The 17,313-nt window shown below is 40.8% G+C and overlaps 1 pseudogene across 1 annotated transcript; it reads right to left on the bottom strand.

Annotated features, from left to right (window-relative positions):
* Nucleotides 1-7,614: 7,614 nt before the first annotated feature.
* Nucleotides 7,615-8,734, bottom strand: LOC311608088 (high mobility group protein B1-like; annotated as a pseudogene). The gene is made up of 2 exons: nt 8,584-8,734; nt 7,615-8,218 (listed from the first exon to the last, which is right to left on the bottom strand). The product of its transcript is annotated as a high mobility group protein B1-like (transcript).
* Nucleotides 8,735-17,313: the final 8,579 nt, after the last annotated feature.

The raw sequence follows: 17,313 nt of genomic DNA, 5'->3' as shown, positions 1-17,313 counted from the left end.
AGGAAATAAGGAATTCTCATGCTCAGGTTGACAATTTGTAGGCATTCTTATATTAAAAATGTATTTAAATTGTACATTCCATTCTTTATTTTATTTTAACGTAAAAATAGTGGCTTATTTTCCTTAGTTTTTAAAGTTGCAAATTTATATTTATACAAAAATCATACATATTTATGTCATAGCATGTGGTGATTTAATTCACGTACTTAAGTTACTTTATTTCCCCATCCAAGAGAGTATTCTATGTTTCGTCCATGGCTTTGGATTCCCGACAGAATGCTGGCCCCTCCTGAAAGTGTAGTACCTGGTATACAATGTTGCACAGCAAGGAAATGACACAATTATATTAATAAAAGTTGGCTGGGATGTACTTAGAAGGCAGAATCCTGTGGAATAATTTCAAAGACTTCTAAGGAATGCATGACACTTACATTTTGCTAGTTACACTGAGCTTAGGGAGCGCTCTAACGACATTATGTATGACAGAGGCATGATCTTGGTGGAAAATTTTCTGAGATAAGCTTGTGTCCTCCTGACAGGAAGCAGGCTCAGGGAGAAGTTAGACTGTACAGTGAAACTCATGAGCCTGAGAAGTGGCCATTACTGGTAGGCAAAGATTCGGGAACTCAACAAGGTATCTTAATGTTAATGACAGACTCACCACAAATACTGACAGTTTTAAAATTTCCTCAACTTGTAGATTGCTACCAAGCTGTAGTCATGCATGCACATTCATTCATTCATTCAAACATGTGTTGGGAATATATAATGTGTCAGGCACAGGGCTAGATAAGGTGATGGTTATAAAGACGCAATTGATGGACTTGTTCTTAGGGAGCTTACAGCCTGTTGTAGAAAATAAGGTAAAGCATGCCTATCTGACAACTTACAAATAATAATAGTGACTAATGACGCATAAGTCATCTTAGAAGCTGAAAGAAAAGGTTGTCTTAGGAGAATTGGGGGTTGCTTTTGGAGGAGCTGGCATTTGAGCTGAGGCTTAAAGGATGAGTAGGGTGAGGAGAGCTGGTTTACATGGATGCACTAACTCTAGGTTTAGTACTGTGTCGGTGTGGGTTGCTCTGAGCTATGCTGAGCATAGAAGGTGAGAGTCACCTGTGTTGTTTTCTTTACTGTGTATCCAGAACATCCTTCATTGGCCAAGATGCCTAGCAAAGAAGATCCACAAGCCAACTGGCAATATTTTGCTTTTCAATTTATTTTTCTATGACAATTATATCGTTCTGTATTTTCTTAGAAGGAAAAAGTTTGGACATAGGCAATTTTCTGTTGAAGACACCAGTAAGTAACAGAATTTATTAGCAACTGCAATTGAACCAAAGGACACATCAACTGATGGTTAGTTCCCTGCCACCAAATGAAGATGTATTATCAGTATTTGTGTTAAATATTCCACTTTAACAGTGCAGATACATATTCATTAGCAGACAGATAGCCCTAGAGCGTGCACTTTGCAAGACTTGTTATTTTTGCCAAGTCTGCACAGGTTTGGACACTCTGCATTTACGTTCTGTGTGCAATCTCAGAGTCTGTCATTCACACGTAGAAGGCTCACCTCTCTATTTAGCCCGTGGTTGGCGAGAGATAGACAGTTACAGGGCCCCTCTGCCCTTGAGCTGTTCCATTAGTGCATGGAAAGCACCTTGCAGCCTGTGACAAGCGCAGCAGATCGGCACTAAATCAAAAATCAGTGCCAGCCAGGGATCTAAGCCACCATGAAGGTCACAGCCATCAACTGCATGCCATCTCAATCCAAACAAAACACATTGGATACAGAGGGATTTTCACAACTCACAATAGGTGACAAACATTTCATGTTAGAGTAATCCATGGCAGTGAAACTGGGGGCTGACCTTTTAAGCACTTTTGACTATTTAATCAAACTTTGAAAAAGCTGGAGGTAAGTTTTCATATTTAAAAATAAAACAGAACAAAATAAAACCTCCACAGCATGGTGGTACTGTAGAGATGGTTTTGATGAAAACAGGTTTTTGCTGTTCTTTTTTATTCATGCGTTTAAAAAAAATTATCAGCTTTCTATAAAAATAGTTTTATTTGGTTTCCTCTTCTGAAAACTGTGTCATTAATCTATCATGAAACAAATACTTGGTTCTTAAACTGTTTTTTGCTTATTCTGAAGATTTATGCTTATATTCATGTTAAATAAGAAGCAAATCTTTGCCTTTGGTACAGGCTCACCAGTAGCAACCCCGTTCAGTTAAAGTTGGTGGATTTGAGTCTACCCACTAGTAGGGCTTTGTTACTGAAGGGTTTTTGAAGAATAGAAACCTTATTTAATTGTCTCGATTTAATTCTCTTCCACTTTCAACTCAGGAAAAAAAAAATCAAGGAGGAATAGATATCAGATTTAAATAATAAACCCTCTACTTCCTTGATATCGTTCTGAGAATTGATTGCCTGTAAGTAGGAAGTGTTGGCCAAGCGAGAGGACGCGGTGGACCTTACTACACTAACTTGGAAGGATGGACTTCCAAAGGATGGAACCTAGAAAGTTATTTTTTTATAACTGACCTAACTCGACAATATGATCTGATCGAGTTTATCACTGTTACAGGGAAGGAGGCAGAAGCTTAGTCCTTCTAACTCTGGTGAAATAACTGGCAAAGGGCTAACGTAAGAAATTTAATTATTTTTTATGCTAACATTAGTTTTTGTAAATGCTGTTCAGCAAAACAGCAGACACAGCAGACTGCTTTCGAAACACTCTTTACGGTCCAATCTGTTCAGATAAGACTACTTCAAAAACAGATCACTTGAGAAATAGATCTTGGACCCAGATATCTCCACCGTTGCGTAAATTTGTGGTTAATTTCTCGACAGTCTAAAACCGCAGTTTAGCAGAAATGTATGTAATGGAAGAACGCCATCTGCTGGCAAATCTATCAGGCTCATAATTAGAAAAACATGAGGGAGAACTCACCATGCAGCTAGGAAAATGCAAAGGTCCTGGAAGCATTTTTTTTCCTTTAAAATTCACTTTCATTAAGGGTATGCATACCTTTAATATACATTATTCATTATAAATTAACTTATTACTAATGTTATGGAAATGAAAGCTTTGAAATGGGCTCAATGGGTCGCCCCCCCCCCCTTTTTTTTTTTTTTTACAAAGTTTTGTCTTCGTCATCATCAGTAGTCGGCAGCGAGTCTGTTCTACTTAAAGGCTCTGGCTTTTCACTTAATGCAGCCCATCTGTTTCTGAAATAAATTGCAAGAATCCGTGTTTAATTTTAATCAATGTATTACTAAATATGCAAATTATATTAAAAGCCGTGGTTTGCAAAAGCTTTCATTTGTAAATATGGTAGCTTCAAACAGGAAGCATATCTAAAAGCCATTTAGCTACAGTAGCCTAACTCTAACACTGTGGCTGATTTATAAAGCAGATCGCAAGTCGATCTTTCTCCCACAAGGGGATATGTAAAACTGTTGCATATCAGATGTTGTTAGCATCTGATGGACTAGAGCTAACAGTGTAAGAAGTTCATACTTCAGCAACCATATCTTTCACATTTAAATTAAGGTAATCTTATTCCTTTGCACATCTTTCTAATTTTTTTTTTTTACACAACCTAACATATGAATTTGCGTGATTGGTTTATGAATCACAGTTAAAGCAATTTGAGCAAGGCTTTCAATCAATCTTAAATTTTTAGTGTCTAATTGACTTGTGATTTACATAATTAATTGTGGAAGGGATCCTTTGGGAGTCTCCTTTCTCTCCCCTCTTCTCTCTCTAACCTTGTGTCTCACCCATGGGCTGCACACGCTGGGAGTGATGGGACCCTCCCAGGCCTGCTCGATGGCATTTTCAGGAACCCAGAATAATGCGGGGCATCAACTCCCCCTCATCTGCCTGGGTTAATTTAAATTAAGTTGGTTATCTGAAAAACAATTCATTTGGTGTGTCATTGAATAGTGTATATTGTTTATTAAGCCATAGCCATAGGGAAAGCTTTTGGAGTTTCCCCCCATATTCAATGCATGGGTATGTAGGAATATGTATATGTATATATGTATACACATATATGTATATGTTCCTACACACACATACTCATAATGAAATACAGAATCCGTTACCTACACATTCTCAAACTGGCTTGGATACATTATCTAAAATGCCTTCCAGTCGGTGGTATGCTAGCGTGAAATTGCAGGAGTCTTGTTGGCCTATTGTAAGCACAATCATTAACAACAAACCCTTGTGAACTTACAATTAAATAAATTACAATGAAACAAAAGTAACGACCTCTCAAAAGCACCACCATCCAGTTCTTGTCCTCCTTAGTGTGTTCGGTGTCCCTCAGGGTCACTGTCTCCTGTATCTGTAGGGTAAGGATGCTCTATTACGGAGCGCTGCTGCACCTTTTCTACCACCTGTGCACCTGTGCATCTAGGAAGATCATATTGGCCATGAGGGGGGAGGGCGCGTTCACACCACTGAAGCCAGCACATGCTACAGATCCACGCACCGCCGCCCCCTCCCCCCCCCCCCCCGTATAGCTGGCCGTTCAAATCCGCGTTCTCTTAGTTCTCTTATTAGTTATTCTTGGAGACTGCTGAGGGAGTAGCCGCAGCTATCACAGATCATCTATATGTATTTAAATGAAACACATAGTGGGCTCCAAAAAAAAAAGTTTAAACCATTTTCATAACTTTTAAAAACTTAAGTTTACACCCTACTATAAGATAATTTGAAAGATACAAAGGTGGTTTTATTCCAGTGATTTTATGGTTGTAGATGAAGGGGAGCGTCACATAGGTACAAGTTACTAAGCAATCTGTGCCTTACATATTGGCTTAGTTACTTACTGCCTTGGCACTACCAAACAGTGCTAAGATTAGAATATGCTAGAAAATTAGTGAAATAAAGCATTTCAAGAATATCTCTAGTAGGATCATTCCATAGCCTGTCCTTATTAAAAATAAATATATTTCTCTGTTGAGAAGACTTATTAGTTACACCTCAGAATGCTTAATAATGGAAAAAAATTTAAAGCTTGGCTTGTGATCTTCCTCTACACATTCACTGCTTTAAACTTGTATTTTTAATATAGAATTTTTAGACTCCATTAGAATTGTTTAAAATGTCACCAAAATATTTTGCCTTCTGGAGGCAAATATTCATATAGTGACTATGAGTATGCTTTAAAATGTGTATCTTTATTTTACTTTTACTGTATAAGTGTTTTGCCTTATGTGCCTGTCTATTGTTCACCAAGTGAGTGCCTTGCCCCTGTCTGACCAGAAGCAGTCAGAAGAGGGCGCCAGAGCCCCTGCAACAGGAGTTATAGGCACCTGTGAGCCACTGTGTGGGTGCTGGGAATAAAACTATCCTCAGCAAGGGCAGACAGCGCTCTTAACCGCTGAGCCATCTCCCCAGCCCCCAGGAATATGCTTAAGATAACTCACATGGACTGGCCTGGTGGGGCAGGCCTGTAACCTTAGAGACCCTGAGGCAGGAGAATTACAAAATGGATGCTTATATGGGCCAGCAAGTGAGATCAAGGCCAGCCCCAGCAACTTAGTGAGACCTTGCCATAAATAAGTAATGAGGTGGAGCACGTGACTTACTGGCCCTAGGTCCAATATCTAGTAACTCCAACTACATGGATGTTTACATCCATTGTTCTTCAAAGTGGAATCTGATAGTCCCGGGAGATTCTGTAGGTCTTGCAAAGGAAGATGCAGGCTTGGTGACATTGATTCTTTAACACTTTGAAGAGCACAGGCATGAAATAAGGAAGTAGCCACTGCACAGGGAGCCCTGAGAAACGACTCTGACCAGATTCAAAGCTACAGAGAAGCCGCCACATTGACCGGAGGGTGGTGGAGCTTATTCATGACGGCATGACGGACTTGCCTTACCTGTGTCGTCTTGAGCTCCTTAGCAGTTGATAGTCAAGCATAGTCTTCTCTACCTGGCATGCTACCACCATTGGCCAGGGTCCTCTCTCACTTTGTCTTTTATATCCCTTCAGCCTTGGCCTCGTTTCAGTTCTCTCCCTCCCACAGGTGTGTCCTGCTCTATAAAATATTTGGTGTATAAATGTATAATGTACGTGGGAAGTACAAACAACTGAAGAATATATATCTGTGTATGTGTCTTACTTTATATATGTGTTTTATAAAGGGCACTGGTATAGTTTTATTACCTTTTCTACTCAACACTATTTAAAGCATCAATCGTGCTACTGCCTGCCCCTGAGTTTATCGCTTCTGACTGCTGCTTATCTTTTAATATGCGCCTATCAAACTTTACTTGTCATTCCCTCTACTAAGGAGGATCTGAAGCTGCCTCCACACGCCACCCAAGCAAATAAGGAAGCAGATGGCGAGGAGGGGCACTTTTCAGGGTAGGTAACCTGCAGTAGTGTGGCTAGAGGGTGGGGGAGTCTGCCTCCTGGCAACACTCAGCTCTTAGCAATGCTGGTCATGGCTACTGCACCTCTACAGGTGATGCTTGGGGATCTGAGCCCCAAACTCTTGTTAACATCTGTGGGTTTTAAGTACATGGTTTTTTTTTCTTTTTAAAGAGTTTGAACTATGAAATACATATAAAAAGCACATGAGTGTACAGCTCAGTTAATTGCTGGGAAGTAAAAATTTAGGCACTCAAATAAAGAAATAGAACAGTTGACAAGCCTTTAAAGGCTCCTTTCCGGTGGTCCCTCCTTTCTCCTTCATTTTTATGGGAACCACTTTCTCGGGTTTTCTTTTTGTGTTTACCCAAGGATTCATTCTCTCCCACTGTATAGCTTTTCCTGGTTTTGAGCTATGAATATGTCCTTTTGGGTTTGGCTTCTTTGACTTGTTACTTGTTTATCAACTACTGTCATAGTTACCTTATTTTTGCTGCTGTATAACATTCTTTTGTTAAATCATCATATAATATGCTAAAACTCACTTACATATTCTAATACTGATAGGGATTTGGGTTCCAAAAATATGTATATTATAATAAAGATACTATGAATACTTACTTAGGTTATTTACATTTTCTCTTGCAGTCCACATTTCTCCTCCTCCTCCTCTTCCTCCTCCTCCTCTATTTTCTTCTTCATCTTCTTCTTTGCAATTACAGAGTGGTGTTCAGTTAGCAGAACAATAATTATCTTTATATAAGCTGCATCAGCAATAACTGAAGATGGAGGAAAAAATCCCAACCCCGCCTGAAAAAACCCAGCCCACCAGAACCAAACCAAACCAACCGATCAACCAACCAACAGCCCTACCATCCCCATGTATAACTAATCTGTGCTAAGCACCAGGAAGAACCTGCTCTGCGTTCCCACGGCAATTTACAACCTCCAGACTGTGCCAGGGAAGGTTGGTGGCTCTTGAAAATACCACAAGGACAGCACTCTCTAACGACACATTCGGTAGTGTGTTTTATATATATATATATATATATATATATATATATATATATATATATATATATGACATTGTATAGTTTAAAAACAAATCTTACCTTACATTTCATTTTTTTTTTTGTTTTTGTTTTAAAGAGTGAGTTGTGTAGGGGTGGGTGTTGAATGCTTTATAGACAAAAACTGTGCTAGAGCCAACTTATTCATCATCATCATCTTCTTCATCATATCCGCCTTCTTCCTCCTCTTCCTCTTCCTTCTTTTTCTTATTCTTTTCAGCCTTGACCACACCCCCCTTGGCTGCATCAGGCTTTCCTTTAGCCCTGTGGGCACAATAGTCTTTTCATGTTTCTTCTCCAGCTTGGTGGCCTTCCTGTCATACGGCTGCTTGTCATCCGCAACCCGGTTGTTCCACATCTCTCCTTGTTTCTTTGCAACGTCACCAATGGATAAGCCGGGGCGTTCTCCCTTGATTTGGGAGTGGTACTCAGAACAGAACAGGAAGAAGTCCAAAAGGGCCTCTTGGGTGCATTGGGGTCCTTGAACTTCTGTTGGTCTCCTCTTTGGGGGATGTAGGTTTTCCTTTCTTTTTCATAATGAGCCTTGTCAACCTTTGCTGTGTCTTTAAGTTCCCCCTTTCTTCAGCAGATGTGGTCTTCCACTTCTCTGAGCACAGACACATCCGGGTGCTGCTGCTTCTGCTCCTCCCGGCAGGTTCGCACAAAAAATAAAAAATGCGTATGAGGACATTTTGTCTCTCAGCTTCTTAGGATCTCCTTTGCCTGTGTTTTGTGGATTTTCCTCTGTAAGGCACAGTCGCCCAGTGCTCCCATGTATCCCTTAGCTGTCTCTCTGGAGCTCAGTGGACTGCAATCCAGTCCAGGCTGGCCTTGAACTCACAGAGACCCACCTGCCTCTGCCTCCCGAGTGCTGGGGTTACAGGCCCAGCCAAGTTTATTTTGACTCACAGTTTGAGAGAACAGTCCATGTTGGCAGGGAAGGCATGAGACAGGCATGTGAGGAGCTGGTCACATTGTGACAGCAGTCAGAAAGAAGACAGATATGTACTGCTGCTCTGTTCACTTTCTACAACGCCTCTTTATTTAAGACCCCACATCCATGGGGCTTGCTGTCCATATCCAGGGTAGGTCTTCTTGCCTCAGTTTACCCTCCCTGCAGGCACCTGCGCAGACCTGCCCGCGGTGTGTCTCCAGGCACGCTGGTAATAAAGCGTAACTGTCACAAGTGAACATGTGATTTTCCTCTGTGCGCTGAAGTCCTGGAATGTGCAGCTTGGTTTCTGAACGCTGCTCCAACATTGCGTTTCTGTCATAAGTCCGTCTCCGTGATGATGCAGCTTCCTCTCTCTCTCTGTTGCTGTATTTTGTTTGCTGATACATATATTTTGCTTTGGATTTCTATTATAGTCATGAATGTTATTGCTAGTAACTTTTCTTTCTCAAACTGTCCTTGCCAGCCTTTGATATTAAGTTAATTTTAGTCTGACAGAAGTAATAGAAAATTGTCTGTATTTTTCCAATTTTTAGAAGATTATATAAGATTGATAGCATTTCTTACTTGACTGGTGCTATTGGCCTGTGAAGGCATGGATTTCATTTCCTTGTAATAGTTAACAAAATATTTATACCTTTCTTTAGCTTCTTATATCATTTTGGTAAATTGAATTTTCTAAGTCTACCTTACTTGAAATTTCAATTTTGTATTCATAAAATTGTTTATAATCTTCATTTAAAAATCTTCCTAACAGCAACCGGGCGTGGTGGCGTATGCCTTTAATCCCAGCACTCGGGAGGCAGAGGCAGGTGGATCACTGTGAGTTCAAGGCCAGCCTGGTCTACAAAGCGAGTGTAGGACAGCCAAAGCTACACAGGGAAACCCTGTCTCAAAAAACAAAACAAAACAAACAAACAAACAAAAACAAAAAATAAAAAAAATAATCTTCCTAGTGGGATTCTAGGTGAGAGAGGTAAGGAAGAATGGGGAACTAGAAGGATCCAGAGGGTCCTAGAAACCTACAAGAAGACCATTAAGGCTGGCGCATCTGGACCCAGGCAGGTTTGCTCAAACTACTGTACCAACCAAGGACAGTGCATGAAGTAAACCTAGAACCCCTACCCAGATCTAGACAATGGATACCACATTCTCCACAATTGTGTGGAGAGCAGGGACTTACCTGGACATGAACTCTGGTGCCTCCTATTTGACCACTTCCCCTGGGTGGGGAGACCTGGTGACACTCAGAGGAAGAGTAAGCAGGCTACTAGGAAGAGACCTGATAGGCTGTGTGCTTATAGTGGGGGACAAGGTTCCCTTCTGTCACAGACCTAGGGGAGGGGAATAGGATGAAAGAGGGAGGGAGGGGGGACAGGGAAGATACAAGTGAGGGGATAACAAATGAGATGTAATCTGAATAAATTACTTAAATTTAAAAAAATCTTTTAAAATAGAAAATGTCTTTTCTATGTTTTATATTTATAGTTTTTCTCTGCTTTCCTTGCTCAATCTTCTCATAGGATTGTCATCTTGTGTGTATGTGTGTGCATGCATGTGTGCATATTTAAGTGTGCACGTGGACTAGATATGTGTGTACAGCAACCTCATATGTTATTCCTTAGGTACTGTTGCTAGTAAAAAGCTGAACTGGGACCTCTCAGTGGCCTGGCATTCACCAAGTCAGCTAGACTAGCTGTGAGTTCATCTCCTCTCCTCAGCATGGGGGCTGCAGGCCTTTGAAATGCAGGCTCTAGGAATCAACCCCAGGTTCTTAGGCTTGTGATGCAAGGACTTTATAGACTGAGCCCAGGACAGTCAGCTTTCATAGTGTTCTCAATATAATCTTTTCTAATTAAATCTGTGGTGTAAGATTTTACCATTGTATCTGCTTTTGTATAATCTCTGTTTTTTCTCTTTTTTCAATTTAATTTGCTATTTTTCCTTAACTTTGCATGAATAATGTTTGCATCAATAATTTTCTGTATTATTTTCTCCCATCCCAGTACTAACCAGGCCCGACCCTGCTTAGCTTCTGAGATCAGATGAGATCGGGTGCGTTCGGGGTGGGATGGCCGTAGACCTTATTTTCTAATGTGCACCTGATGCCATCAATTTCTAACAACCACTTCTTTAATTCTCACAAGTTTTTGTATGTTTCATTTTCAGTTCAAAATTTGTTCTATGAGTTGAGGTAGGGTAAACATATATTGATTATAGTTAAGAATAACTATATTTCAAAGTAGAAGACAGACCTTTGAGTGCTATCAGGTGGTAAGCATTCTAATTACCCCAGTTTGATCATTACACTCTGAGCGTATGAACTGAAATCACACTACACCCTATACCTAAGAACAGTTGGTGTGTGTTAATACTAAAATGGAGCCTTAAATATGTTTATATGGCCTTTTTGCCCTTGCTTCAGGTAGATTTCTCATTTTTCACATACATAGAAAAATTTTAATTGTGTGTACGTATTTATGTATGTGTGTGTGAATGCACATGCATGTGTGTGCACATATATGTATGTGAGTGTGTGTGGAGGCCACAGGACAATCTCAAGGTTCCTTCTTCAGGAGCTTCCACCGTGGTTTTGAGATGACGCCCTTCACTGGCCTGGAGATTCGTGAGTGGCATTAAGTTGGCTAGCAGGTGAGCCCCAGGGATCTGCAGCCTCTGCCTCCCCAGTGCTGGGATTACAAGTCTTCTTTTACGCCTGGCTTCTAAACTGGCAAGTAAACACCAGTCCTCATGCTTGTGTGTTGAGCATTTTACCCGTTGAGAGCTGTCTCCCAGCACTAATGTTGTGTGTGTATGTGTGCAAGTTTGTATTTGGTATATACGCCAAGAGGAGGTAGACAGAAACCACAGAAGGATTCTGGGTGTTTCCCTGCCTTATTCTCTGTTTCATTTCCCTACATGTTCTCTCTCAAAAACAAAACAAAACAACACTCCCCGCCAAAGCACAAGAAACATGGAGTCTGGTTTGTTTCAGCTACTTGCACCTGAGGTGAGGGGAGCCTGTCCTGAAGTGCGGTTGGTTTTCCCCAGTGCCACTCCATGGAAGAAAACAGATTTTCCCCTCTCCCAGAAGCAATCAGTTGCAAATAACTTCTTGGCGCCAGTGGTGAGACTTTAGGTCCACTTTGCTTCCTCCTCTCCATGCTGAGATTTTATCTGGCTGGAAGTTGCGCAGGTCTTTTGCATGCTGCCACAGTTTCCATGAGTTTATCTGTGCACCAGACCTGTTGGATTTGGAAAATGTTTCCTTGAAGTCGCCTCCCCCACCACTCTTCCCCCCCACTCTCCCCCCACTCCTCCCCCCCACTCCTCCCCAGCCCCCTGGCTCTTATAGCCTCACTTACTCATGAACATAGATCCCTGAGCCTGAGGACTGCGACACAGACATCCCATTCAGGACTGAGTGCTCCAGGGTCTCTCACTCTCTGCCCATTGTTTAGTTGTGGGTCTCTGTAACTACCACCTGCTGCAAGAAGCTTTTCTAATGAGGTCTCAGCAGTGCACTGACTATGTATGCAGTCTATGCATTTCCATCGTTAGGGATTGTTCCATTGCTGTGTTCACAGAGCAGGCCCTGAACCCACTCTAACAGTAGATGGTTATCCCCCTGATATTTGTGCCGCTCTCACACCAGTGGCCATGTCTTGCCAGTCAGTAGTTATTGTAGCTCACTAATGTATCTGGGTGAGGCTGAGGGTTAGTGTGCGCCTATGGTAGTGTGCATAGCACCTCCCAGCACTACACATGCTAGCCAGCAGTGGGAAAGCCTGTAGTTGAGCATCAGTTTCATTCTCCCTCCATATTGGATGATGAAAGTATGTGATGTCTTTAGCAGCAGGGTCTTAGCCTCAGGTCTGGAGGACCACGGATAGCACTGGCAATAGCTTGTCATGTTTGCGGGTGTCTATAAGACCTCCCTGACCACCAACTAATTAATGTGTAGCTGCGTCCTGGTACTGGACTTTAATTTGGTAGCATGTGATGTCTATTGTGGCGTCGACTCTCCGGTTACATGACAGCTTCTTTTAAACTCCTTTTTATATGGCTTATGAAGCAGTATGGGTTTCAGTATTTTTTAAAGTTATTATTATCATTATTATTATTACTCCTTTTATTGTTTTTTTAAGACAGAGTTTCTCTGTGTGTAGCTTTGACTTTTCTGGAACTCATTATGTAGACCACGCTGGCCTCAAACTCACAGAGATCCTCCTGCCTCTCACTCCCAATTGCTGGTATTAAAGGTGTGAGCCGCCACTGCCGCTGCCGCCACCACCACCACCACCACCACCAGGCCCTTATTGCTTTTAAAAGAACCTTTAGTGTTAGTTTATCCCTTCCCCATATTTCCTTCCATGGGTTATGTTATACCCTTAACAGACTGAAGAAAGCTTATTTATTGGGGTGAAATAGTCATTGAAGTATTTAGAAATATACTGAAGCTGTCCCCAGAATCAGAGAGCTATGCCTGAGGTCAGTGACTCACATATATGGAGGGCCCTTGTAACTAAAGATCAAGTTCAGAATAGAACTGTATAAAAATAAAGGAAAAAAAGATTCTTGTATTAAAATGTAAATTTTGTCTTAGAGCAGTCTAGGGCATAGCTCAGAGGATTCTTTCTTAGTAGGTGTAAAATGTTGTGTTCAATACCCACTATTGCAAAACCAAAATAAAATAACATAATAACTATAACTATTTTATAGAAATAATTGTGGCTATTATTAGAAGATTTTAAAGACTCATTGTTAATTTTGTAGGTCAGATCACATTGTGGTGAAATAAAAATGTTCTTATTTAGAGATGTACATAGAAGTATGTCGGTTTGAAATGACAAATATAATGTCATAAATTTAATATCTTGCATCAACAAATACTTTCTCAAAAGGGGAAAAAAAAAACCCAAGTGTGTCAAACCCTTGAGAGTTCGTGACTATGTGTGGTGGGTGTTCCGAGGTTGTACTGTGGGCTTTTCTTTACTTGACGTAGTAGTCTTGGTCTTGATAACCCCAAGAATAATCTGCAGAAAAAAAATGTAGAAGGGCTAATGCTGGCAAAGAGGATAAAGATCTTCAGATAAAAGTACTGCTGTCAATTACAGAACAGCATAGTTTGGACTCTGAAGCCATGGTTCTGAAGAGATTACTAAGGTACTGTTCAATCGCTTTATCAGAGTGGATACTTTTTCAAGTTACAGCTCTGGTTTCCAATTTAACTGATATAATTTTACATAATCGCTCTATTCTTGATGGTCCTGGAACCCCTTCAGAGAGTCACTTTAGACCTAAAGGCTAAGATGATAGTTACAGTGACTCTCAATTGCTCGCTCTCTAATTGCGTGTGTTTTCCCAGTAAGGCTGTGGCTGGCTGAAGGTAACACTTTAAGTCACTTAAAAAGAAAATTAGTTTAGTGGCCTAAGATCTTATTTTTTGAAACGGCGTCTTACTATATATCCCCTGCTGGCCTCAAACTTGCCATGTAAACCAGATTAGCCTTTAATCTACAGAGATCTGCCCGCCTCTGCCTCCTGAGTGCTGGGTCTAAAGGCATGTGCCACTATGTCTGGCTAAAGACCTAAGATTTTGAGATGTTTTCCATTCAATGACTAAAAAGCACAGAACTTTTATGAACTAGAAGCTATATTGAGATAATACATTGAGAATACTCTTGCTTAATACTTTCCGTGAAGACTCGGGCTAATTAATCCCATGGGTTGGTTTGCTTGTGAATGTTTTTGAATATATAAAAGAAAGCAAAGTGTTGCCCTAGTTTGTCTAGCCTTAAAAGTCACTAGTGTGACAAGAGGCCCGCCTGCCGCCATGGAGAGGCCCTCCCACTGCCCTGTGGCCACCGCAGAGTTCGCTACGATGTGCAAGTATGTGGTGGAGAGGTGGGAGAGAAGAAGAAATGGAATGATTTCAGCACTATAAAGAGAGGTGGAACAGGCACGAGAGGGTGGGGAAGAATAAATAGCCCAATGCGAGCCGCCTGCCCTGCCAGCTGAGGCCATGGTGTGGTCCTGACCGCTGCCACCACTGAGAGGCATGTCTAGGTCTGTGGCCATGCAACAGCCAGAGTCCGTGTGGATGTTCGTGGTCCATGTTGCCACCAAAGGCCATGTGGACCTCTCTAATCTAAGCTGCCACCAGGGGCCATGTTGATGTCCAGGGGTTGTGCAAAGCTGGCCCTGCTTACTGGCTGTGGCGCTTGGGAGAGCTGGCCCTGCCCCTCCCTGGGCTGCAGCACTCAGGAGAGCAGGTCCTGCCCTTCATCTGGCCAGCACGGTAGAGCTGGCCCTAATGGTGAAGGTGCGGGTGAGCCAGGCCCAAGGGTGTGAGAGCAAGAGACTGGCCCTTCCTCGTGACAGCTGCAGCACTGAGTGAGCTAGCCAGGGCAGTTCTGGAGATCTGTCCCTGGTTGTGTGGGCGTGGGAGAGCTGGCAGGCTGACCAATTCAACTACCTCCAGGCCCAGATCCAGGGCTTTGTGCTAACCCACTCCAGCATGTACCCCAGCTATGAACTGCTCAAGCGTGTGGAAGGGTCCTACAGATGCAAAGCCGTCGGGTCTCCATGACACAGGGCAACAACAGCCTATCCTAGAGGATTCCCAGTGAGGATCTAGTATTGATAGTGTAGCAGAGGCCAGAGGCCTCCAAAAAGGCCAATGACTCACTGCCGCCATGAACTTTGCAAGCCAAGATGTGTGCAGAAAAGGATACACTGTGTAGCACACTACAGCTTCCATCACGAGATGTTTGTTTGCTTTCTTTTTAGTTTCCTTTTGGGGAGAGGTTGCAAGGGCAGAGGGTGGATATGAAGGGACAGAAAAATGAGTGGGATTATTGGGGTGCATAATGTGAAATTCACTAAGAATTAATCAAAAGTTTTTTTTTTAAGTTACTAGAAGGTCTGAAGTTTGTCAGTGCTAGGTGAGATCTTAGTTTCAGTTTTAGCATCACAAAACAAAACAAAACAAAATGCAACAGCAATAACAAAAAACCAATGAAACTCATAAAAAAAAAAACCTCCTTAAAATTAGAATAGCTTTGAAGTAGACTTCACATTTAGCATAAAAAAGTAAACTCATTTAAATAAAGATGAATACCAGAGGATCTTAAAAATAAATTTAATTCTTCTATTTAAATTCAGGCCAATACTTTAGTAAAAAGAGCTGGAAAGATGGCTCTGTGATTAAGAGCACTCGCTGCTCTTGCAGAGGACCCAACTTTGGTTCTGAGTACCCTCATGAGGGCTCTCACAACCAGTGGTGACTCCAGCCAGCTAGAGGGCATCTGATGTCCTCTTCTGGCCTTTGTAGGCACTCACACACATGTGGTGCACACGCGCACGCACGCACGCACGCGCAGACACACACAAATTTAAAAGGACTAATCTTAGGAAAAAATACAGCTGTTCTGAGTCTTCACAGGAAGCTATTTCCAAGGTGAATCTTAATTATTTCTCAGCTTCTAATTTTGCTTGAGTCCTTGTATATTACGCTAGAGAAACACGACAAAGCGGCGAGACATGGAACGTGGGAAGAGTCAAGACTAAGCATCTGCGGCTAAATTGCAAACTGAATTTCAGTTAAATTATGTTGATTATTTAGTAAATAAAGAGAATAGAAAAGTCCTTATAAAAATCATCTCATATAAGTGATTATGGTAACCTACTTCTGAAGTGTGGTTTGGTAAATTTGGAACATACACCTTCAAAATAATTTATATGATGCTTAAATAGCAATTTAAACAGGTTTATTTTACTGAAAATAAATAGCCAAGCAGCATATTATATTAGTTATTTTTCTTTTCATAGGCATTACAGTAATTCACGATTGAATTATATTTATCAAGGGCTTAAGGAATATAATATACACATAATAGAAGATGTGTATTAGAAATTCTATTTTATTTTTATTTTATAGGTATGTGTGAGTGCCTACATGTATGTATGTGTACTAGTGCCTGTGGTGACCATTTGAACAGGAGTTAGAGGCAGCCATGAGCCTGTACCACAGGGCAGATGATCTTAACCAGTGAGCCGTACTGCCAGCCTGTTATTTGTTATCAGCTGAAAAGTATGCTGTCTTATCTACTCCTGATGCTCTGTTAAACACCTCAAAAATGTTTGTCAGCTGTACAAATGCAATTTTTTTGTTTTGAAAATCAGAGGGCATAAGCTTAGAAAATTAACTTTTTTAGTGGCCAAACATTGGTAATAGTTTCAATGAAACTGCTATTTCCCACTGAGATTATTATTTGACAATAAATTTATGCTATGTACATATACATTTAAAGCATGCATTATTGCTTCTTATGTCAATTTTTTTACATAAGGTAAACATTGCATTTTATTTTTTAATTTTGGTTTATGAGTTATTTCATTTGAGAATGCTTTATTGCAATAAAAATATTTTAAATTCATTGCTGTTTCAAATTGAAAGCACTTGTTCAAGATAACATAAATTAAGAACAAATACCTGTATACTCATATTTACCTTAGAGAAAGGCATTTCTTGTTATTGTGGATCCTGTCCTGTGCCCTGTGAGCAAGTAACTTAGGAAAAACAAGGCTCTAATGCCACCTGGGGGCTTCTAGGGACATCACAGTTCACTCAAACATATAAGGTAATATGTAATTACCTTCCTTTGTCTTCAAAAATAATTACTGTTTTTATTTTTATTTTTTAATAGTAACTGTATACAAGAAATATGCCTTAAAATATTATCCTTTAAAAGTAATCTGTATTAAAGATAATTTTCTTTTCTATAAACAGATTTTCCTCATAAGAGAGTATGTAACATAGAAATATATATATATGTGTGTATGTATATATATATATATATATATATATATATATATAAAACAG

The sequence above is a fragment of the Acomys minous genome (genome assembly GCF_964271855.1).
Source record: "Acomys minous genome assembly, chromosome: 11".
NCBI lineage: Eukaryota > Metazoa > Chordata > Mammalia > Rodentia > Muridae > Acomys > Acomys minous.
The sequence above is the reverse complement of the archived record's forward strand: the minus strand, read 5'-3'. Positions and strand labels throughout refer to the sequence as shown.